Below are 23,615 nucleotides of genomic sequence, written 5' to 3'. Positions count from 1 at the left end.
GTGGCAGTCGACAAATTCACCAAGTGGATTGAGGCTAAACCAATCAAGAACCTTGACGCCGGTGCTGCTGTTAGCTTCATCAGGGAACTAATATTCAGATATGGAGTCCCGCACAGCATCATTACGGATAATGGGTCGAACTTTGACTCGGAGGAATTCAGAGATTTCTGTAACTCTCAAGGCACACGAGTCGACTACGCTTCAGTCGCTCATCCGCAGTCGAATGGACAAGCAGAGCGAGCCAATGGCCTGATTCTCAAGGGATTGAAACCCCGACTGATGCGTGATCTCAAGCATGCAGCTGGAGCTTGGGTCGACGAACTTCCCTCAGTGCTTTGGGGACTGCGGACCACACCTAATCGGTCGACCGGAAGAACTCCATTCTTCTTGGTCTACGGAGCTGAAGCAGTCTTGCCGAGTGATCTTCTCCACAATGCTCCTCGAGTTGAAATCTACAACGAAGCAGAAGCTGAACAAGCACGGCAGGACGCAGTCGACCTTTTAGAGGAAGAAAGGGAGATGGCTCTGATCCGGTCGACCATCTACCAACAAGATTTGTGTCGTTTCCACGCCAGAAATGTGAGGGGTCGAGCCTTCCAGGAAGGAGATTTAGTTCTCCGAGTGGATCAGAAGAAACAACACAAGCTTGCTCCTTCTTGGGAAGCACCCTTCATCGTCACCAAAGTTCTCCACAACGGGGCGTACCGTCTTTACAACGTCGAACATAATATCGACGAGCCTCGAGCTTGGAACGCGGAACTACTCCGCCCATTTTACACTTAAGCTTTATCACTCGAATGAGTTGCAATAAAGTACTTCTGTAGTTCATGGACCTCAAAATAATAGTGTCATAGTTCCTCCATAATTTTTGTCACTTTTTATTTTGTCCAATAAAATTTCCCCTCAGTGGGTGACTTAGCCGCGAATCCGTTTCGCCTAAGTTTGTAAAAATCCTCCGGGTGGTGAGCCAGGCTCCCACTCGGAGGCTTAGCTGCGAATCCGTTTCGCCTAAGATTAAATAAAATCCTACCGAGTGGTGAGCCAGACTCCCACTCGGAGGCTTAGCTGCGAATCCGTTTCGCCTAAGATTAAATAAAATCCTACCGAGTGGTAAGCCAGACTTCCACTCGGGGGCTTAGCTGCAGTCCAAGTACTCGCCTAAGTTATCAGAAATCCTACCGAGTGAAGAGCAAACCCCTCACTCGGGGGCTTAGCTGCAGTCCAAGTACTCGCCTAAGTTATCAAAAATCCTACCGAGTGACGAGCAAACCCCTCACTCGGGGGCTTAGCTGCAGTCCAAGTACTCGCCTAAGTTATCAGAAATCCTACCGAGTGAAGAGCAAACCCCTCACTCAGGGGCTTAGCTGCAGTCCAAGTACTCGCCTAAGTTATCAGAAATCCTACCGAGTGAAGAGCAAACCTCTCACTCGGGGGCTTAGCTGCAGTCCAAGTACTCGCCTAAGTTATCAGAAATCCTACCGAGTGAAGAGCAAACCTCTCACTCGGGGGCTTAGCTGCAGCCCAGTGCTCGCCTAAGATATAAAAATCCTACCGAGTGAAGAGCAAACCTCTCACTCGGGGGCTTAGCTGCAGCCCAGCGCTCGCCTAAGTTATCAAAATCCTACTGAGTGGTAAGCCAGACTTCCACTCGGAGGCCTAGCTGCAGCCCAATGCTCGCCTAAGTTATCAGGAATCCTACCGAGTGAAGAGCAAACCTCTCACTCGGGGGCTTAGCTGCAGTCCAAGTACTCGCCTAAGTTATCAAAAATCCTACCGAGTGAAGAGCAAACCTCTCACTCGGGGCTTAGCTGCAGCCCAGTGCTCGCCTAAGTTATCAGAAATCCTACCGAGTGAAGAGCAAACCTCTCACTCGGGGGCTTAGCTGCAGCCCAGTGCTCGCCTAAGTTATCAAAAATCCTACCGAGTGAAGAGCAAACCTCTCACTCGGGGGCTTAGCTGCAGCCCAGTGCTCGCCTAAGATATAGAAATCCTACCGAGTGAAAAGCAAACTTCTCACTCGGGAGGCTTAGCTGCAGCCCAGCGCTCACCTAAGTGGACTAAGGAATAAGTCGATTGCAGTAAGCGCCCTGCTTTGAACCTGCAAAAGACATTTCGAGCCAAAAGCAATCATATTCAAACACCAAATTCAAGTTTGGATCGATACCTAAAGGAACCGAAAGTGCTTAGGCGCTAAGCCCGTTAAGGTTTATCGATTACAACTCCACTCGGCATACCGAGGCAAATTTAAAGCGTCGAGCTTAGAAGAAGTTTTTTACCCCTCCTGTGGAGGGCTGGAAGGTGCAACAAACTCATCAAGATCAATTCCATCTGCGATCCGAGTGGTAGCCGCAAGGAAAGTTTCCATAAAGGACCTAAAGTCGTGTTTCTTGGTGTTGGCCACCCGGAAGGCCGCCAGCTTGTCTTCTCGCGCATCTTTGCAGTGGACTCGGGCCAGACACAGAGCAACATCTGCACCGCACCGAGCCGAGGACTTTTTCCACTCCTGCACTCGACCAGGGATCGTGTTCAAGCGAGCCATCAGCGACTCGAGGTCGTTCTGAAGTGTCTCCCCGGGCCAGAGCGTCGAGTCGATGCGAGATGTGGCGACCTTCAGCCTTGCAAGATAGTCCACGACAGCTGCAACACGGGACTCCAGTCGGAAAAATTCATAGCAACTTCGTCGTCCATCGGAGAATTGACGGGGTGAAGGTTTGGTTCCAGCCGGCTAGTTTCTTCTTCAAAGTTTTGACAAAATTCTGCAAGGACGATCACCGAGTCAAGGCGATGGTCGAATGGAAAAACCACGGTTGGAAATGATCGCCGAGCATAGAAATTTACCTTCAAGCATAAGAAACAACTTCTTGGCAAGACCATTCAGGAAGGCCTCCAGATCTTTTTTCTTCCCAAGAGCAGCTTTCAGATTGGCATTTTCTTGCTCAAGCTTGGCGACTGAAGCTAACTTCTCGTCAACAAGCTTGATCTTCTCAGCTAGTTCAAGGTCCTTCTTCCGTTGGGCCTCCCTCACCTTACCTGCAAGTTACAGCAAGATCAGATTTTGAAACAAATGAAGGGAAAAAGCAGTCGTCAAGGTCTCACCAAACATACCTTCGGTCTCCTCCTTTGCCTTCGTCAGTTTCTCCTGAACCAGCTTCAAATTCAGCTCGAGCTGAACGTGCTTGTTTTCCAGCTCAGAGTAGCGAGCCACAAGATCACAGGAGTTCTGCGAAGAACCAATCGACTAAATGTCAAATATAATTCACTTCCGAGTGAAAAAGGAAAAATCACGCGTTTCTAAGACTACAGCCGAATACAAGCATTCGACCGTAGTCTCGGGGACTACACCCAGTGGGTGCACTCAGCGTGCCCCCACTAATCCTATTGAAGATAGAGTCGACCAGTCGACCTCAAAAAAAAGAGAGATATATTCTTTAAGACTGTAATCGACTGCAAGCAGTCGACCACAGTCTCGGGGACTACACCCAGTGGGTGCACTCAGCGTGCCCCCACCGGTTTGCGAAATCCATTCGACATAGTCGAATGACGGAAAGACTGAAATTATAAAGCCTAAGGCCGACTGCCAGCAGTCGACCTTAGCCTTGGGGACTACACCCAGTGGGTGCACTCAACGTGCCCCCACTAATCCTATTGAAGACAGAGTCGACCAGTCGACCAGTTTGCGAAATCCAGTCGGCATAGTCGAATGACAGAAAGACTGAAATTATAAAGCCTAAGGCCGACTGCCAGCAGTCGACCTTAGCCTTGGGGACTACACCCAGCGGGTGCACTCAGCGTGCCCCCGCTAACACGGAGTTTAATCGACACACCCACTGGGTGACTACTATAAATTCTGGAAAGGAAAATTTTTTGGTAGCATATCCTAACAGAACAAATGGTGGTCGACTGACCTGAACATTGCGTTGGAGGGCGGAACTGGCGTCGTAAGCTGCCTGGCTCGCATCCCGGATGGTCTTCAACTGCTCCATCATGATCCCTGCCTGGCGTATTGCCTCCTTCGCTGCGCCAGCTTGGTCCTCTGGGACGTGGTGCGTCGTGAAGAGGGAGGGCTGCGGAGCACTCGTCAGTGGATCTGCGAAGGACACGGTGTGTCGAGTGGTGTTCTCCTCCTCCGCGACCAGAGCCTCAGGCACCGTCACATCCTGGGTCACCCTGCTGGCAGACGCTTTCCTACTCCTTCTGTACTTCAGCGGTTCCTCATCTTCATCATCATCAGGGAGAGTGATTACAACATTGGATGGAGCTACAGAAAAGAATCAGGATTAGATCATGAGTCAGTCGACTAAAGACAGTGTTAAGAGTATAGTACCAGGTTTTGAGGTTGCTGCGTCCTCCATCTCATGGTCATCAGCCCGGGCTGAGGTCTCAGAAGTAGCAGCACTGCAACTCCAAAGAATCAGTCGACTAACTCCAGCGCCAACCAGAGACAAAGTTCACACAAAACAAGAAGACTTAAGCAACATGATTACCCTGATATGGTGGGGATGGACACCTTCATCTTCGGCAGGTGCTTGGTCGGCTTCGACGGGGCCGCCCTGGGCTGCTTCGACGCCTTTTCAGTCGGCGCCGGAGAGGTGGTCCGAGGGCGCTTGGTCGACTGTGTAGCAGTCGCAACCCCCTCGCCGCGTTCGGTCGCAGGATCATGGACAAGTTTCGACCGCCTTTCCGAGCGCGGTGGTGCGACCTCCTCCTCCTCCTCCTCTTCCTCGTCCTCATCGTCATCATCATCATCGTCATCGTCATCATCATCGGCCTCAGCGGCGTCCGAGTCCCACTCCTCCTCCTGGCTCTCGCCCCCGCTCGCTTCTCCCTCCTCAGTCGGAGCCTGCGCTCCGTTGGGCATCGAGTACAGTTCAGTGAGGGCCTGAGGGACAACAAGACAAAGATCAGTCGACCGATCGGCAGAGAAAACAGAAATAAATATGACGAGAATACAATGGGAAGTGGAGCAGACATACCTTGTTTGGGTCACTGTGGCAGTCGAGTGGAGGAATCCTTCTGGCCCCGCGAGGGTTGTCCTTGTTCCCAGTAACAGCGGCCATCCACCTTTCCAGAGTGGCATCGTCGACTGTTTCTGGATTGACCCGAGTCACATCCTCAGTCCCACAGTACAACCACATGCAATGGCTCCGGAACTGAAGAGGCTGGATTCGGCGCCTAAGGAAAACTTCCAGGAGATCCATGCCCGTCACTCCCTCCCGAACCAACTGAACTACGCGCTCCATCAGCATCTTCACGTCAGCTTTCTCCTCCGGAATCAACTTCAGAGAGGAGGGCTTGTTCACTCGGTCCATGGTAAATTGAGGGAGTCCACTCGACTGCCCCGGCGTCGACTCGTCCTGGCAGTAGAACCAGGTCGACTGCCAGCCTCTGACTGACTCGGGAAATGTCATGGCTGGGAAGGTGCTCTTGTTCCTCACCTGGATCCCCAGACCTCCACACATTTGGACCACTCGGGTTCTTTCGTCGCCTGGACTCGCCTTCTTCACGGTTTGAGAGCGACATGTGAATATGTGCTTGAACAAGCCCCAATGCGGTCGACAGCCCAGAAAACTCTCACACATGGACACAAACGCGGCAAGATAGGCGATAGAATTCGGGGTGAAGTGGTGGAGTTGCGCTCCAAAAAAGTTCAAGAAACCACGGAAGAAAATGCTCGGCGGCAAAGAGAATCCGCGGTCAACATGGATAGCCAGAAGCACGCACTCACCCTCTTCCGGCTGGGGCTGCCACTCTTTCCTCGAAAGCCTCGCAGCTCCATGAGGGATCAGGCCCTCGTTGGCCATGTCGAGGAGATCCTTCTCCGTGATGGTCGACTGGATCCAATCTCCCTGGACCCAGCCTTTCGGCAGGCGAGATCTAGACGAAGACCCACCGCGGCTGGTGGATCTCCCCTTCGCCTTCTCCGTCGCCGACGCCTTCTTCGCGCGCTCCAGCGCCGCCGTCTTCTCCTTGACCATGGCTACCGGCGGGGCATGTGAGGAGAAGTGGTGCGGAGGCGAGAGCGAGCATGTTGGGCGGAGACGAAGGGGGCAAAGAGAGAATGCTGAGGCACTGTTCAAAAAACCCTCGCCGGGTGCATTTATAAGATCCCTTCCGAGTGGATGACAGGTGGGCCCGGTCGATCTAATCATATCCTGGAACTGTTACGCGGGCGGGATACGTGGCGAAGAAAGCGGTGCGGGGATCAAGGCGTCTATGTCCCGTCCCATCCGAACGCCACGGTCCGCTCCGCTTCGCGTGTTTCCCCAAATCTCGCATCCCGCGGAATCCGCGAACGGCAGATCGGTCTGTCAGGCGCAGGATTTCCTGCGATCCGTCGCTCGGAAATCGATGAAGCCCGAAAGATCACTCGACGAAAGAAAAGAATGGATCGAGTCGACTGAAGACAAGTTGCTCACTATCAACGAAGAGATTCTCTGGTTCAGAATAACGCACGACCAGTGTGCAAAGGTTAATCGGAAACAGCATCAACTCCTCCGTCACTCAAAGCCTCAATCCATTCGGGGGCTAATGATGGGGTCATGTACCTAGGGTAGGGTCACAGACCTGATCTAAGTACCCTGCCCAAGGACACCCTTAGAAGAGGTCACCTTCCAGTCGACCAACGAGGGACTCACTCGACTGACTTGAAGGACTCGACCACGAAGACTCACTCGACTACCAGGAGGTCAAAAGGCACTCTGCACTGCAACGGCCTGTAGTTAAGTAGACTTTATGATAGTTAAGACACTTTATGTGGGACGTTACCAGTAACGCCCCGGACTAAATACACCTTAAACCCTTCATTACGTGGGCTGGCTGGGGTCCTGGCGCACTCTATACAAGCCACCCCCCTCCACAGGCAGAAGGGTTCGGCATCCTGTAACTCATATACACATAATCCACTCGACCGCCTCCGGGCTCCGAGACGTAGGGCTTTTACTTCCTCCGAGAAGGGCCTGAACTCGTACATCTCTTGTGTTTACAACCTCTTCATAGCTAGGACCTTGCCTCTCCATACCTACCCCCCACTCTACTGTCAGACTTAGAACCACGACACTAAGCACTTCTCCCATTGCAAGAAAGATCATTCTAGTAGGCCAAACCAAACTGATAATTCTAAGAGACTTGCAAAGATAACCAATCATACATAAAAGAATTCAGAGAAGATTCAAATATTGTTCATAGATAAACTTGATCATAAACACACAATTCATCGGTCTCAACAAACACAACGCAAAAGAAGATTACATCAAATAGATCTCCACAAGAGAGGGGGAGAACTTTGTATTGAGATCCAAAAAGAGAGAAGAAGCCATCTAGCTAATAACTATGGACCCGTAGGTCTGAGGTAAACTACTCACACTTCATCGGAAGGGCTATGGTGTTGATGTAGAAGCCCTCCGTGATTGATGCCCCCTCCGGCGGAGCTCCGGAATAGGCCCCAAGATGGGTTCTCGTGGATACAGAAAGTTACGGTGATGGAATTAGGGTTTTGGCTCCGTATCGGGTAATTTGGGGGTATGTAGGTACATATAGGAGGAAGGAGTACGTCGGTGGAGCAACAGGGGGCCCACGAGGGTGGAGGGCACGCCTAGGGGGTAGGCGCGCCCCCTACCTCGTGGCCTCCCGGTTGATGTCTTGACGTAGGGTCCAAGTCCTCTGGATCATGTTCGTTCCGAAAATCACGTTCCCGAAGGTTTCATTCCGTTTGGACTCCGTTTGATATTCTTTTTCCGCGAAACCCTAAAATAGGCAAAAAAATAGCAATTCTAGGCTGGGCCTCTGGTTAATAGGTTAGTCCCAAAAATAATATAAAAGTGTATAATAAAGCCCAATAATGTCCAAAATAGAATATAATATAGCATGGAACAATCAAAAATTATAGATACTTTGGAGACGTATCATGCTGCACTCCCGTCGAGGACGTGCCTGAGAGCTCCACCGGCAAGAGCAAGAAATCCAAGGCAGCACCACTAGAGACCAAGAAGGTGCCCATCAAGGAGGACGGCATGGGCGGGGCTTTTACCATAAGCTCCACCCTTGACAGCAAATAGGAAAGTGCGCTCGTCGCCTTCTTGCAGGTGAATGTCGACGTGTTTGCATGGCAAGCATCCGACATCCCTGGCGTTCCCAGGAAGGTGATTGAGCGCCATCCTGCTGTCTGTCCTCATGTGCGGCCCGTCAAGCAGAAGGTCAGGAAGCAAGCTTTGGAGTGGTAAGAGTTCATCATCGAAGAGATCAGGAAGTTAGAGGCGGCAGACCTGGTCAGAGGAGTGCTCCACCCCACGTGGTTGGCCGATCCAGTGGTAGTGCGTAAAGCAAATGGGAAGTGGAGGCTATGTATTGACACAGATATCAATAAGGCCTATCCAAAGGATCCTTTCCCTTTGCCATGCATCGACTAGATCGTGGACTCCACTGCCGGGTGTGACCTGCTGTCATTCCTCGACGCCTACTCAGGGTACCACCAGATCTTCATGATGAAGGAAGACGAAGAGAAGACTGCGTTCATCACCCCATGTGGTACGTACTGTTTTGTACGGATGCCTTTTGGGTTGAAAAGCGCTGGTTCGACGTTTTCCCGAGCGGTCCAAATTGGTTTTGATCCCCAGTTGCATAGAAATATGGAAGCTTACATGGATGATATCATGGTCAAAACCAAGGACAAAGCTACGCTCGTGCAGGATCTAGAAGAAACATTTGCAAACCTACGCAAGATCAACCTCAAGCTCAACCTAGAGAAGTGCATGTTCGGCGTCCCATCCGGCAAACTTCTTGGGTTATTTGTGTCTCAACGCAGAATCGAAGCAAATCTCGACAAGATCAAAGCAATTGAGCAGATTGAGGCGCCGAAGCGAGTCAAAGACGTCCACAGGCTTGCCGGTTGTGTTGCTACTCTAAGTATGTTCATCTCCAAATCTGCTGAGCGTGCCCTCCCCTTCTTCAAAGTTTTGAAGAAGGCGGGTCCAATGAAATGGACTCCGGAGGCAGAGGCAGCACTGCAAGATTTGAAGAGGTACCTCTCCTCCACACCAATACTAGTCGCGCCCAAGCCACAAGAGCCGTTGCTGCTATATCTAGCGGCAACAAATCAAGTGGTCAGTGTTGCACTAGTAGCACAGAGGGAACTCAAGGAAGAAGAAGCAGCGGCAGCGGAGCCGATAGATGATGGGCCAGAGCTCTCCCTGGCAGGGTCTGACGCTGGCAAGGCGAAACCCCTGGCAGGGCCCGGTCCCGGCAAGACAGAGTCTGCACAGATAGGCGAAGTTGAACAGAAGAAGAAGGTGGTGCAGCACCCGGTCTATTTTGTCAGTTCCCTCTTGCAGGGGGCTAGGTTAAGATATTCTGGTATGCAGAAGCTTCTTTTCAGCCTCCTCATGGCCTTAAGGAAGTTGCGCCACTATTTCCAAGCACACGAGATCACCGTCGTTACCCACCTCCCTTTACAATGAATCTTGCGCAACCCGGATGAGACAGGAAGGATTGTGGAATGGGCATTGGAGCTGTCGAGCTTTGGCCTCAAGTTTGAAAGTACTTCAACGATCAACAGCCGAGCCTTGGCAGAGTTCATAGCAGAATGGACTGCGACGCCCGACGAAGAAATTCAAGAGACCACCCTTCCCGGCAAGGAGACGGGCCATGACTGGATCATGTACTTGGATGGGGCTTTCTCGCTGCAAGGTGTTGGTGCCGGCGTGCTACTCGTCGCACCCACCGGAGAGCGCCTCATGTATGTGGTCCAGATGCACTTTCCCCAGGAGAAATCAACAAACAACACGGCAGAGTACGAGGGATTACTTGCCGGTCTCAGGATCACGGCACACCTCGGAATCAGGAAGCTCATCATCAGAGGTGATTCACAGCTCGTTGTCAAGCAAGTTAACAAGGGTTACCAGAGCCCGTTAATGGAGTCCTATGTGGATGAGGTGAGGAAGTTGGAGGAGCATTTTGACGATCTACAAGCGGAGCATGTTCCCCGAGCAGAGAACGGCATTGCCGACGACTTGTCAAAACACGCTGCCCTCAAGAGCCTTGTCGAGGCAACTTGCCCAACATCGGCAAGACCGCCACCCTTGAGCCTGAGAGTCATGACGCTATCGACAACATCAAGACCGAGGCTCGGGAGTGCCTGCATGGTGGCATGCAGATCTTGGTGAAAACCAAAGGCCTGCAGGCCTAGGTGAGCACCAGAAGACGAAGACCCCCAGCAAGATCCTTGCCGGGGACGCTCGCAAGCCCCTGGTAAGACCCATGTGGGGGACGCCCACGAGATCCCAGCAAGGGCCTTGCCAGGGGCATCTACGGATCCAAAGCCAGGCCCGCACTTGCCAAAGCCTCGCTGCCTCGCGCCTGTTCCGACGTGGCAACCAGCCTACCAACTAGGCACGCACCTGCGTGGCAGCATGCAGCTTCTAGGCCAACCAGCCAAGCATCTGCGTGGTGGCATGCAGATCTTCGTGAAGCCCCTGCCACCGCGCCAGCTCAGCAGCCAGCCAGCCAACATGGTGTTGCATGCATTGTCACCTGGGACGTGCGTCGAAGCAAGGCGAGGCGGCGATGGACAAGACGGGCCTCTTTTCCGTCCCTGATAAAGCAGGAGGACACATAGGCGGCGCATTAAATGTGTTTGTCCTAGGATGTCAGGAGATAAACTTGTACACTGTACATACTTTCCACCTCCTGTGTGCCACTGTGGCAACCCCTTTGACATATAAAAGGAGGCCTGAGGTGTACTGAGAAAGGATTCAGACTTTTTGGACTGGGCATGCACATCAGCTAGTTCAAGAACTCAAGAACACTAAATACACACAAAGTAGGACTAGGGTTTCACGCGTCGCTTGCGGCCCAAACCTGGGTAAAAATCCCACCGAGTTGATCTTCTAGACCCGCTCTTTGCGCAGCTCCACGCCCCGCAACCATAGAAGGGTTTCCGTCGAGGGATCCCATAGGTGTCGTTCCAGAACCCCGACAGAATTAAACTCTCTTGCTTCACTTATATCTATTTAGATAGTTGACAGGAATTGGTCATTCACATGGTTAGTCATAAAATCCTACATAAAACTTGTGGATCATTGAATATGATATGTTTGATTCCTTGCAATAGTTTTGCGATATAAAGATGGTTATATTAGAGTCATGCTAGTTAGTAATTGTGGATTGGTAAAAATACTTGTGTTGAGGTTTGTGATTCCCGAAGCATGCATGTATGGTGAACCGTTATGTGATGAAGTCGGAGCATGATTTATTTTCTGTTTGTCTTCCTTATGAGTGGCGGTAGGGGACGAGTGATGGTCTTTTCCTACCAATCTATCCCCTGGGAGCATGCGGGTAGTACTTTGTTTCGATAGCTAATAAATTTTTGCAATAAGTATGTGAGTTATTTATGACTAATGTTGAGTCCATGGATTATATGCACTCTCACCCTTCCATCATTTCTAGCCTCTTCGGTACCGTGCATTGCCCTTTCTCACCTCGAGAGTTGGTGCAAACTTTGCCGATGCATCCAAACCCTGTGATATGATACGCTCTATCACACATAAGCCTCCTTATATCTTCCTCAAAACAGCCACCATACCTACCTATCATGGCATTTTCATAGCCATTCCGAAATATATTCCCATGCAACTTCCATCATCATCGTATACATGACTTGAGCGTTCATTGTCATATTGCTTTGCATGATCGTAAGATAGCTAGCACGATATTTCCATGGCTTGTTTGTTTTTGATATCTTTGCTATGCTAGATCATTGCACATCCTGGTACACTGCTAGAGGCATTCATATAGAGTCATATAGTTCTAGATAATGAGTTGTAATATCGAGTTGTAAGTAAATTAAAGTGTGATGATCATAATTATTAGAGCAGTGTCCCAGTGAGGAAAGATGATGGAGACTATGATTCCCCCACAAGTCGGGATGAGACTCCGGACGAAAAAATAATAAATAAATAAAGAGGGCAAAATAAGAGGGCCCCCAAAAAAACAAAAACAAAAAATGAGAGAAAAAGAGAGAAGGGGCAATGCTACTATCCTTTTACCACACTTGTGCTCCAAAGTAGCACCACGTTCTTCATAGAGAGAGTCTCCTATGTTGTCACTTTCATATATTAGTGGGAATTTTTCATTATAAAATTTGGCTTGTATATTTCGATGATGGGCTTCCTCAAATGCCCGAGGTCTTCATGAGCAAGCAAGTTGGATGTGCACCCACTTAGTTTCAGTTTGAGCTTTCATATACTTATAGCTCTAGTGCATCCGTTGCATGGCAATCCCTACTCACTTGCTTCGATATTGATTGATGGGCATCTCCATAGCCCATTAATTTTCCTAGTTGATGTGAGACTTTCTCCTTTTTGTCTTCTCCACACAACCTTCACCATCATATTCTATTCCACCTATAGTGCTATATCCATGGCTGACGCTCATGTATTGCATGAAATTTGAAAAGGTTTGAGAACATCAAAAGTATGAAACAATTGCTTGGCTTGTCATCGGGGTTGTGCATGATTTGAATATTTTGTGTGGTGAAGATAGAGCATAGACAGACTATATGATTTTGTAGGGATAACTTTCTTTCGCCATGTTATTTTAAGGAAACATGATTTCTTTATTAGTATGCTTGAAGTATTATTGTTTTTTATGTCAAATGATAGACTATTGCTTTGAATCACTCGTGTCTTAAGATTCATGCCATGATTAGATTATATGATCAAGATTATGCTAGGTAGCATTCCACATCAAAAATTATCTTTTTTTATCATTTACCTACTCGAGGGCGAGAAGGAATTAAGCTTGGGGATGCTGGTACGTCTCCATCGTATCTATAATTTTTGATTGTTCCATCCCAATATTCTACAACTTTTACATACTTTTCGCAACTTTTTATACTATTTTTCGGGACTAACATATTGATCCAGTGCCTAGTGTCGGTTCCTGTTTGTTGCATGTTTTTTGTTTCGTAGAAAATCCATATCAAATGGAGTCCAAATGGGATAAAAATTTACGAAGATTTTTTTTGGAATATATGTGATTTTTGGGAAAAAGAATCAATGTGAGACGATGCCCGACGGGACCACAAGGACGGAGCGCGCGCCCCAGGGGGTAGGGCGCGCCTCTGGTCCTTGTGGCCACTCCGTAAGGCTATTGGTGCCCTTCTTCTGGCACAAGAAAGCTAATATTCGGATAAAAATTGTGTTAAAATTTCAGCCCAATCGGAGTTATGGATCTCCAGGAATTTAAGAAATGGTGAAAGGCCCGAAATAGGGAATGCAGAAATAGAAGGAGACAGAGAGAGATACAATCTCGGAGGGGCTCCCACCCCTCCGCCGCCATGGAAGCCAAGGACCAGAGGGGAAACCCTTATCCCCTCTAGGGGGAGGTCAAGGAAGAAGAAGGGGGCTCTCTCCCCCTCTCTCCCGGTGGCGCCGGAACGCCGGCGGGGCCATCATCGTGACCGCAATCTACACCAACAACTTCGCTGCCGTCATCACCAACTCTCTCCCCCTCTATGCAGCGGTGTAACACCTCTTATCCCCACTGTAATCTCTACTTGAACATGGTGCTCAACGCTATATATTATTTCCGAATGATGCATGGCTATCCTATGATGTTTGAGTAGATCCGTTTTGTCCTATGGGTTGATTGATGATCATGATTGGTTTGAGTTGCATGTTTTATTATTGGTTCTGTCCTATGGTGATCTCCATGTCTCACAATCGTGAGGGATCCCCGCTGTAGGGTTTGCAATATGTCCATGGTTTGCTTATTGTCCGCGTTTCGTGAGTGATAGAAAAACAAACACGGATAAGTGGGTTATGGCGTATGGGAATAAAGAGGACTTGATACTTTAATGCTATGGTTGGTTTTACCTTAATGATCTTTAGAAGTTGCGGATGCTCGCTAGAGTTCCAATCATAAGTGCATATGATCCAAGAAGAGAAAGTATGTTAGCTTATGCCTCTCCCTCATATAAAATTGCAATAATGATTACCGGTCTAGTTATCGATTGCCTAGGGACAAATAACTTTCTTGTGACAAAAAGCTCTCTTCTAAAGCTAACTTAGTTGTGTCTTTATCTAAACAGCCCCTAGATTTTATTTACATGCTCTTTACTATCTTGCAAACCTATCCTACAACACCTACAAAGTACTTCTAGTTTCATACTTGTTCTAGGTAAAGCGAACGTTAAGCGTGCGTAGAGTTGTATCGGTGGTCGATAGAACTTGAGGGAATATTTGTTATACCTTTAGCTCCTCGTTGGGTTCGATACTCTTACTTATCGAAAGAGGCTACAACTGATCCCCTGTACTTGTGGGTTATCATCGCATATATAGTCTAAAATAGTTCAAATGTTCAAAAACATTGGTAGTTCTAATTAAAAAAGTTCAAATATTACCCTCCAACATTGTTGTCCTCCTTAACAGCCCACATATGCTCAATCAGATCTTCCTTCAATTGCCTGTGAGTTGCTTGATGTCGAATTTGTTGATGTATTTGAACAAACTCTTCAAATGTGGTCGGATTTTGGTCGGGAAGTTTGATAGGATCACCCATGTTCTCAAATTCAAGACCTGCGCAACATCCTCACCCTCATCCTTCATGATCATGTTGTGCATGATCGCACAACAGATCATCACCTCCCACAAGGTCTGGGAATCCCATTGTTTAGCGGGTCCACGGACAACTACAAAACTTGCTTGTAGGAGCGGATGGTACCTGAGCACCGGCCAGAGAATGGATGTGGAACTACGATGGAGGAGAAGCGGCGTGGGGCCTGGGTGTACCATCGGACGTGACGGACTACCTGAGCACCGGCCAAGAACGGATGTGGAACTGCGATGGAGGAGAAGCGGCGTGGGGCCTGGGTGTACCGTTGGACGTGACGGACTCGTCGAGTTCCGCAGGGGTGTGGCATGTCAGCCGTGCTAGTGGAGCGACGGCCAAGGCAAGAGGGAAAAAGGGAATGAGAGAAAATAGGAGGATGGAGGCACGAGGTCCGGGAGGGTTTTTGGATGGGCCAGGGGTGTCGGAGTCCTACGTGGCTGCTGTCCGAACTCCTGCAAATCGACCATACCTTCACTTTGTCCCCGGTTTGTCGGAAAAAGTACGTTTGGACCACTCAGCGGACCTATACATGCCCGCATTGAATGGCCCAACATGTTCGGACCGTGGAGTCCGGATGATTGCAGACGCTTTGAGGATCCACTTTGGTGATGCCCTAATACAAGTAATTTCCGGATAAAATGACCGAACGGGCGCCGAAATGGTAAAAAAGAGTCAAGAGTTGAGGGCCAGCTGCCAGTGGAAAAAGTCCATTATATCATTAAACTTGTAGAGCTTAGCTAAATCAAATCCCTAACTTCGAATCCCGGTCGTTGGTACCCTGAACTTATCAATCCCGGTTTAAATCGAACCTTGGAGTTGTTTGGTGCAAAGGGAAAGCAATGATCCTAGGATTACATCTCTTAGGTCACTCCTTTGATGGGCCGACCAACTTGCAAAATAGTCACGAGGTTTTTTTTTAAAAAATGTGCATTATATTGAAAAATGTTCACAAATCAGATGAAATGTTCAGAAATTAAAAATATTCTTAAACACAAAAACTTCAGGAGTTCGATTTTTTTTAAGAAACTCAAAAATTGTTTGTAAAATTGAAAAGGTTTCTTGCATTCGAAAAAAACGTGGCTTCCATAAACGTTCTGAATATTAAAAATTGTTCATGAATTTGAAAAAAGATCACGAACTCTAAAAATGAAAAATATATATTCACAAACTCTAAAAATGTTAACAAATTTATAAAGTGTTGATGAATTTGAAAAAATGTTCATGAGTTTGAAAATCCTTTGAAAAGTTGAACAAATATGTACAAACTAGAAACATGTTCGCGAAGTCAAAAAATATTTTTGAATTTTATTTTTCATGACTTTTTAAAAACATTTACAAGTTTGAAAGATGTTCACGGATTTTTTAAAAAAAATACGAAGTTGAAAATGTTCGACATATATTTAAGAGAATTGACCATGTATTGTAAAATGATCATTTTATATTCAAAAATATACATGAAAGTAGATAGATAATGTTTAAAAAAGAAATCTGATAATAAAATAGAGAATAGGAAAAATAAAAAGAAAGAAAGAAAGAAAGAAAAATGAATAAGTAAATAAAAGTGCCTAAGGAAATTGTAAATTAAAAAGAAACAAAAAGGGATATAAAATGATAATAGAAATTACGGAAATGGAAAATCAAAAGAGGGGAAAAAAGAGTTACTTGGGCACGAGTACGAAAAAAAAAGAATTCCAGAAACCAGTTTAAGTTCGCTATGCAAGTGGGCACAAATACAAAAAGAATTAGTTATTGGGCGGCCCTTACAAGACTAGAGGTGGAAGATAAATATGACAGGTGGGTCAAGTCAGTCAGCAAAATTAGCAAATTATCCCATTTTGGGATATATATTTTTCACGTGGAAAACAATTCCAAGATTTGATTTAGACCGGGATCTATAAGTTCTGGGTGCTAACAACCAAGATTCAGAGTTGGGGGTTCGATTTAGCTAAGCTCTATAAGGTCAAAGTTTAAAATGGTTTTTTTCGGCCGGTCGTCCCTGGGCGCAACTGTTGTGAGTTGTGACGCTTCATGTGGGTGTTGCGTGCCATGGCAACTGAAGGAGGAGGTAATAGCACGGCAGGTCCTTAAATTTGTCTTGCATGTGATACTTTGGTCCTAAAACTTGCAAAAGGTAACTATCTAGTCCTCGAACTTGTCTCAAAGGTGCAAATTTGGTCCTGGACGAATCAGATGCAGCCATGTGGAGCCAGCTCGGCCGAGCCGGTCAGCGCCGTGCATTTTGCATTTAGCCCCCTGTCTTCTGTCGATTTCAACCCGCAGTATACCTTGTGGCTGTCAAAGGATATCACCTGAAGCGTCAGGTCAGGCTCCTCGTCGGCTTGCCGCTGCTGCCCAAGCCCCAGGTTGTGGCCGGAGTGGAGGAGAGGGAGCACGCCGGCGCCCGGCGGTGGTGGCCTGAAGCTGTCGGGGCACCCGAAGCTGACCTCCTCGTCGTCGCCCATGACGAACGGCATCGGGCCCAGCAACGCCCGCGCGCGCCGGCGCAGCGAGGGAGGCGGCTTCCTGTTGCTGACGCTCCGCCTGCGCCGCCGCGGGGTGCACCGGTGCGTGCACCTTGATGCCGATGGGGTACAGCACGGGCGAGCCATAGAGCTGGAGGGAGGCCACATCGGCGTAGCCGTAGGGGTAGGCCTCGAGCTGGTGCACCGCATGCCGGGCCAGCATGCGCTCCCGCTGGTGCGCGTTCTGGTGCCCGCCCAGCGCGTGCGAGCTGAAGAACTTCCCCTGGCAGTAGTTGCACGTGAACACCCGCCGCCGGTCCTGTCGGTGGTGCTCGACTTCGCGGTCGTGGTGTCGGCAGCGGTGACGGTGAGCGACAAGTCGAGGGCGAGCTTGGGGCGGGAGGAGGTGTTGGATGCCTCGTTGTTAGACGCCGCCTGGCTGCTGATGTCGGACAGCTGATCCTCTCACACCTCTTACGCTACTGTTCTTCGTCTCTGAACAATCTCTCTCTCTCTCTCTCTCTCTCTCTAAATCATATTGAACAAACTCAGCATGAACAATCACAGCAGGTAATGCAATGCAATGGAATGGAATGGCTTTACCGAGTTGCACATCAATCAGCAGCTCATGGCAACAAACAAATCATCAGTGTAAGTGGAAAAGAAAAACAGAGTACACATCGGCGATCTTCAGAGAAGCAGCACGGCCAAGGATTTCAGCAGTAGGACATGGTGCAGCTCCAGCTCTGCTCGCTGCCCAAGACCCGGCAAGCCGTCGCGAAGTCGAGGATCTTGCCGAAGATTCTGAACATCTCTACAAGTTGATCCTGCCCTGGCCGGCGGCGAACACTGTTGGAATCCATGGGTGCGTCCGGGTGCACGGACGCCTCGGTCCACTGGAACAGCGGTGTCGAGCCGAGGTTCATCTCGAACACCTTCCGCACCACCTTGTCCCTTCGATTCGCCGGGTCACACCACGAGACGCAGAGCATGAACAGCCTGGACGCGCAGCAGACCAGCGCCGGCGTGTAGTCTCGGAGCCGTGGCGGCGGCCGGGACGTCTGGACGACGAACCATGAACCGGCGTCGAGATGGTAGGCGATGAGCGTGTCAGACTCGCAGTAGACGTAGAACGTGTCGCCGCAGACGGCGTCGGAGCATGCCAGGCCGACGTCGGTGGGGAACCAGGCGATCTCGACCCATTTGTCGGTCATCGGATTGTATATCTCGCCGGCCACGAGGGGCTCGTCCCATGGCCCTCGGCCACCCACAGCGATAAGAGCTTGCCTTGCCTGAGCTGGCTGTTTCTCTTGCTTGGCAACCTTGCCGTGACCGTGAGGTGGGCCAGTGGAATCGGTGTCCTCGTTCAGTACATCCCTAAGACGGAGCCACCGGAGTGAGAGCCCATGCGGGTCCTCGTACACGGCGGAGGTGCCTCCCAGCCGGAACTTGCCGCCGGTGTTGGCGCGCCGGATATGCTTCTCGACGCGGGCGTGCACAAAGCTGCGACTGGCGGACATCTCAAACACCCCCAGCACCGGCTGTGACCGGGCCGGTCGCGCCGATGAGGGGGCTGGACACAATGACTACCTTCTACGTCTTGGTCTTGACAGAGCCGGCGCTCGACCCCTCGGAGCGGCCGTCGACAACGTAGAGCTCGTCCCCGACGTCCACGACGGAGAACAAGAACCTACCTATGAGCGGGGCCGCCCCGACCCGGCGCCACCGGTGCGCGTCGAGCGCGTGCACAGCCGCGGCGGCGACGGACGCACCCCAGGGCGTCGTGGCCTCTGGGTGCAGGCAAGAAGCGAGGCCAGCAGTTTATTTGACAAAACGTCAGTGGGTATCTGCAAAATGGCCAGTGACGACCGGACCGGTCCGGCTGGCTCCACTTGGCTGCTCCTGATTGGACCAGGACTAAACATGCACATCTGAGACAAGTTCGAGGACTACATAGTTAGCTTTTGCAAGTTTAAGGACTAAAGTGTCACATGCAAGGCAAGTTCACAGACCTGCCGTGCTATTACCTCCTGAAGGAGGCAACCGGCTGCGCCGCCAGTCTGCCGGAGCAGCCGTGCAGCCAGTACACATCCATGGCCAATGAGCAGGAGAAAGCTCGATTAATGCACAACACAAGAGAAGAAACGCAGAAGGCCAGGACCGCACTGCCCATGCCGGCCTGTTCACTGCCCCGTCAAGCAAGTCTCTAGGAGTAGCTACTAGTACAGCCGCATAGCCTGAAAAGAAAAGCAAACATGGCGGTGGTAGCTTTTGGGGGTGGAGGTGGATGGACCTGTGATGATTATAGTATTATTACTGGTGTCACTCGCGCCGCGTGTGGGGGGCATGATTGATGGCCAATGTGGTGCGCCCTCTTTCGGCCTTTTTCTTGGAGCACGGCACTCGATAAAGAGCCTCGCCCCTCGCATCCGTGTGTGTATACCGGAGACGAGAGATCGATCTCTTCCGTTCGTACGGTAACCGTAGGAGGCAGGCATCACGTGAGCATCATCACAACATACTCGAAGAGACACATTCCTATATGAGGATCGCATATGTATTTATAATTATTTATTTTTGACAACAGAGGACCGCGTATGTATGCACAATGTGGAGGGAGGGAATGCATTCGGTGCACCCACACTTGTGGTGCTATCGATGCACCATACGCCGTAAAAAAATTAAAATCCGAAAAAAATCTAGCACATCGACAAAAACATCGGTATATTGTCAGAAAAATTGTATCAAAATGTGTTGAGATAAAAAATGACAAGTTTGATATCAATGTGATAATGGGCCTACTCTAAAGCCCAATTTATGTTATGTACTTCCTCCGTCCGAAAATACTTGTCAAAAAATGGATATATCTAGACGTATTTTAATTATAGATGCATTCATTTTTATTTATTTGTCCGACAAGTATTTTCGGACGGAGGGAGTACTATTTAGTGTTAAATTTGTCATTTTTTCTGAGTTATGCTTCAAATTTTGAGTTAAAATTTTGTGACAACCAAAATTAATGTTGTGTAAATGTGCTATTTTTTATATTTTAAAATGTGTGCTCGGTGCACCGGTGCACAAGATATTCTCCCTGTGGATGAAACCTAGCAACATTTTCTTAGTGGAAAAACCATCAATGCTTGTTGTGACCTGATGCTGCTCACTATTTCAGAAATACCAGCCCCAATCCAGTGCACAATAACTGGGCCTGAAAGATGAACGGTGAAGCTAGGAGAAAATTTTATAAAGTCAAGCTGTATGTAGACAAGCTACGTTGTTGGAGCCGGTGAAAGCGATCGCGGCTCACAGCGCTCCCCCTCCCAAGAAGGGGAAGACTGCCTCACCTCCTGAAGAGGAGGACAACGACGATGGCAGTAGCGAGGAGGGAAGGATGATGATGAGCCTGATGACCCACACGTATAGGGGATCGCGAGAGTCTTTGAGGGTAGTATTTCATTCAAATTTATTGTTTCGACACAAGGGGATTCTGAATATTTATAAGCCTTAGCATTTGAGTAGTCAATTCAATCACACCTAAGAAGTTATTTCTCTACAACAAAGTATCAATAGGACAATAGTATGATAGTTTTGATAGTAGAGGTAAGAGTAGCAATAGTAGTAGTAACAGTGACAGTGGCAATTTTGTAGTAGTCGGAACAATAGCAGCAATAGTAGTAACTTAGCAAAGACAATATGAGCAAACCGTAGGCATTCGATTAGCCATGGATATTTGTGTGGATGGCATTCATCATGTAACAGTAACAACCTAGAGCGGTACATAATAGCTCAAATTCATCAATTCAATGTAGGCATGTATTTTGTATATAGTCATATGTGCTTACAATAAAAATTCGCATGACATCTTTTGTTCTACCCTCCGGAGTCCATAAGAAAATGTAAGGGCAATTAAGGCCTCCTTTTAATACAGAACCGGATCAAAACATTAACACATGATGAATATATGAACTCCTCGAATTACAGTCATCCCCAGAGAATATCCCAATTATTGTCACCTTGGGGTCAACGGTTCAGAACAATAACAAATGGATATAACTAGCAGATAGGATCAAGAACTCATATATGTTCATGAAAACATAATAGGTTCATATCTGAAATCATGACACTCGGGCCCTAGTGATAAGAATTAAGCATAGCAAAGTCATAGAAATATCAATACCAGAATATAGTGGATACTACGGATCAAGCCCTAACAAATTGACTCGATTACATGACAAATCTCATCCATCTCCATCACCGCCCAGCAAGCCTACGAAGAAATTACTCACACCCGATGGTGAGGATCATGGAATTGTTGATGAAGAAGGATTGATGATGACGATGGCCACGAATCCCCCTATCTGAAACCCCGAACGGACTCTAGATCAGCCCTCCCGATGAAGAATAGGGAGTGGCGGCGGCCCCATATCGTAAAATCCTATGAGACTTCTTCTCTTATCTTTTCTCGGGAATACGATACTTATGGAGGTGGAATTAGGTCAGACGAAGCCACAAGGGGCCCACAAGATACCAGGGCGTGCCCAGGGAGTGTGAGCAGCTGGTGGCCCCTCTAGTGGATTTGCACCATTAATTTTTATTTATTCGATAAAAAATCTCCGCCAAGTTTTGTCCAATTCCGAAAGCTTTTATTACTGCACAAAAAACAACACCATGGTAGTTATGCTAAAAACAATGTCTGTCCAGATTAGTTTCATTCAAATTATGCAAATTAGAGTCCAAAATAAGAATAAAAGTGTTTGGAAAAGTAAATACGTTGGAGATGTATCAGAGGCCTCCAAGGAGGAGGGTGGTCTTGCCGGTGAGGGGGTGCGCAAGCGACCGTGGTTGCGCGGGCCTTGAAGAGGAGCCACAGCGGCGGGATCTCCGCCACCGAAGCTCATCCAGAGGAGGGGCCCCACGAGGGCTCCCCGAAGATACGGAGGGCCATGGAGGACATTGGTGCTCCTCCGGCAGTGGTCCTTCCTATCAAGGTGGTGAAGCCCCCGTGGCAGCGCAACACATTCGAGCATGGCTGTTTTGTGTTTTCTTCCTTGCTCAATTTTTCCTTTTTCATTGGGTAGAGTGGAGAATAGGGTGTCACCGCGGCTAGAGGTCATTGCTTTGAAGACTGGTAGGTATTCCATCTTTTGGTCTTTGCCCGTGGAGTCTTAGGGATTTTGTCACTCCGTGGTGAAACTATTTTTATTTTTGCTATAGATGTCCCACCTCTAGCCATTGATCCCAAGGTCGCGACGGTCTCAGCTTTCGCTCCACAAGTCCCGGACCGCCCCGCTATTGGCGAAGTGGATGCCGGAGCCCTTCGCCAAACGATGATAAGGTTGTGGATGAGGCAGAGATCGAGATGCCCAAGGCTTGCATGCTTGAGGCCGTAGTACCACCTATAGTGCCGCTAGAAATGGGGTCCATTGTCCCACCTTTCATGTCTGCATCTTCGTTGGAACCTGTTGCCGACACCTTGAAGTCTGATGCCAAGGGGCAGGACTGGAGGAGGAGGAAGACGAGGAGGGCGGCCATAGACTATGTCGTGGCGTCATTGCCGCCTTCATCATCCTTGAAAGGGGATGAACAAGGGTTGGATGTGCCGGAGGAGACCAAGGCCGCCAAGACCACGAAGCCTTTCTACTCCTCTATCCGAAAGCAAGGTGACTCGGTGGAGTCGAGGTTCGTGGTAATTTACCCTTATCCCTAGCAATTGTATTGTACTACACCAATAGTAGCAGTAGCAACAACAACAACAACAACAACAGTAGTAGTGGGAGGAGGAGCAGTAGGAGTAGCAGCAACAACAACAGTAGTAGTACCCTTGAGACCAACTGTAGTAGTAGTAGCAGCAGCAGGAATAGTAGTAGCAGCAGTAGCAGGAGTAAGTAGTAGTAGTAGTAGTAGCAGCAGCAGCAGCAGCAGTAGCCCCTGAGACTAACTATGATTGGCATTTAGAAACCAGGCTTAGGTCATAGTCCTTTGCCACTAGTCGGTAGATAGCACAATCCTATTAAAAGCACTGTTTAATAAAATAGTAAGCTCTCGATTGTATTTTTTCAGTAAGAATACCACATGTGTCATTTCTTCACGAAACAGCACAACAGAGTAGAAGTAGAATGGTCGATCAAGTTTGATACCCAAAAAATATAATTTGTTTTTTTAAATCCGTATTTTGTTTGAATTTACTATTCATGCGAGAGGGCATGGAATCAACGTTCACCTTTGTACTTCTGTTGTCTCATTATATAAAATTTGGCGATTCCTATTTGGTGTGTGGGTCGCTACAACGCATACCCTCCCCATGCACTACGTCCTCGCTATGGGCCGGCCCATAATGGATTTTTTTCCACCAGTTTTTGGAAGGTTCTAGAACCTTCCATAAACTGTTTTATTTTCTTCTGTTTTTGTATGTTTTTTCTTGTTGCCTTTATTTTTATTTTTCTTCTTCTTTTATTTTTAATTTTATGAAAGATTTTCTAAAATTCTCTATATTTTTGAATCCATGAACATCTTGAATTTGAAACTCATGACCAATTTTTGAATTTACAA

At 48.5% G+C, this 23,615-nt stretch overlaps 2 pseudogenes; both read right to left on the bottom strand.

Moving 5' to 3' along the window:
* Nucleotides 1-16,790: 16,790 nt before the first annotated feature.
* LOC123056926 (zinc finger protein 4-like) lies at nt 16,791-17,681 on the bottom strand (annotated as a pseudogene).
* On the bottom strand, nt 17,490-19,239 carry LOC123056924 (F-box/kelch-repeat protein At5g42350-like; annotated as a pseudogene).
* Nucleotides 19,240-23,615: the final 4,376 nt, after the last annotated feature.

This window comes from Triticum aestivum, chromosome 3A, assembly GCF_018294505.1.
Source record: "Triticum aestivum cultivar Chinese Spring chromosome 3A, IWGSC CS RefSeq v2.1, whole genome shotgun sequence".
Lineage (NCBI taxonomy): Eukaryota > Viridiplantae > Streptophyta > Magnoliopsida > Poales > Poaceae > Triticum > Triticum aestivum.
The sequence above is the reverse complement of the archived record's forward strand: the minus strand, read 5'-3'. Positions and strand labels throughout refer to the sequence as shown.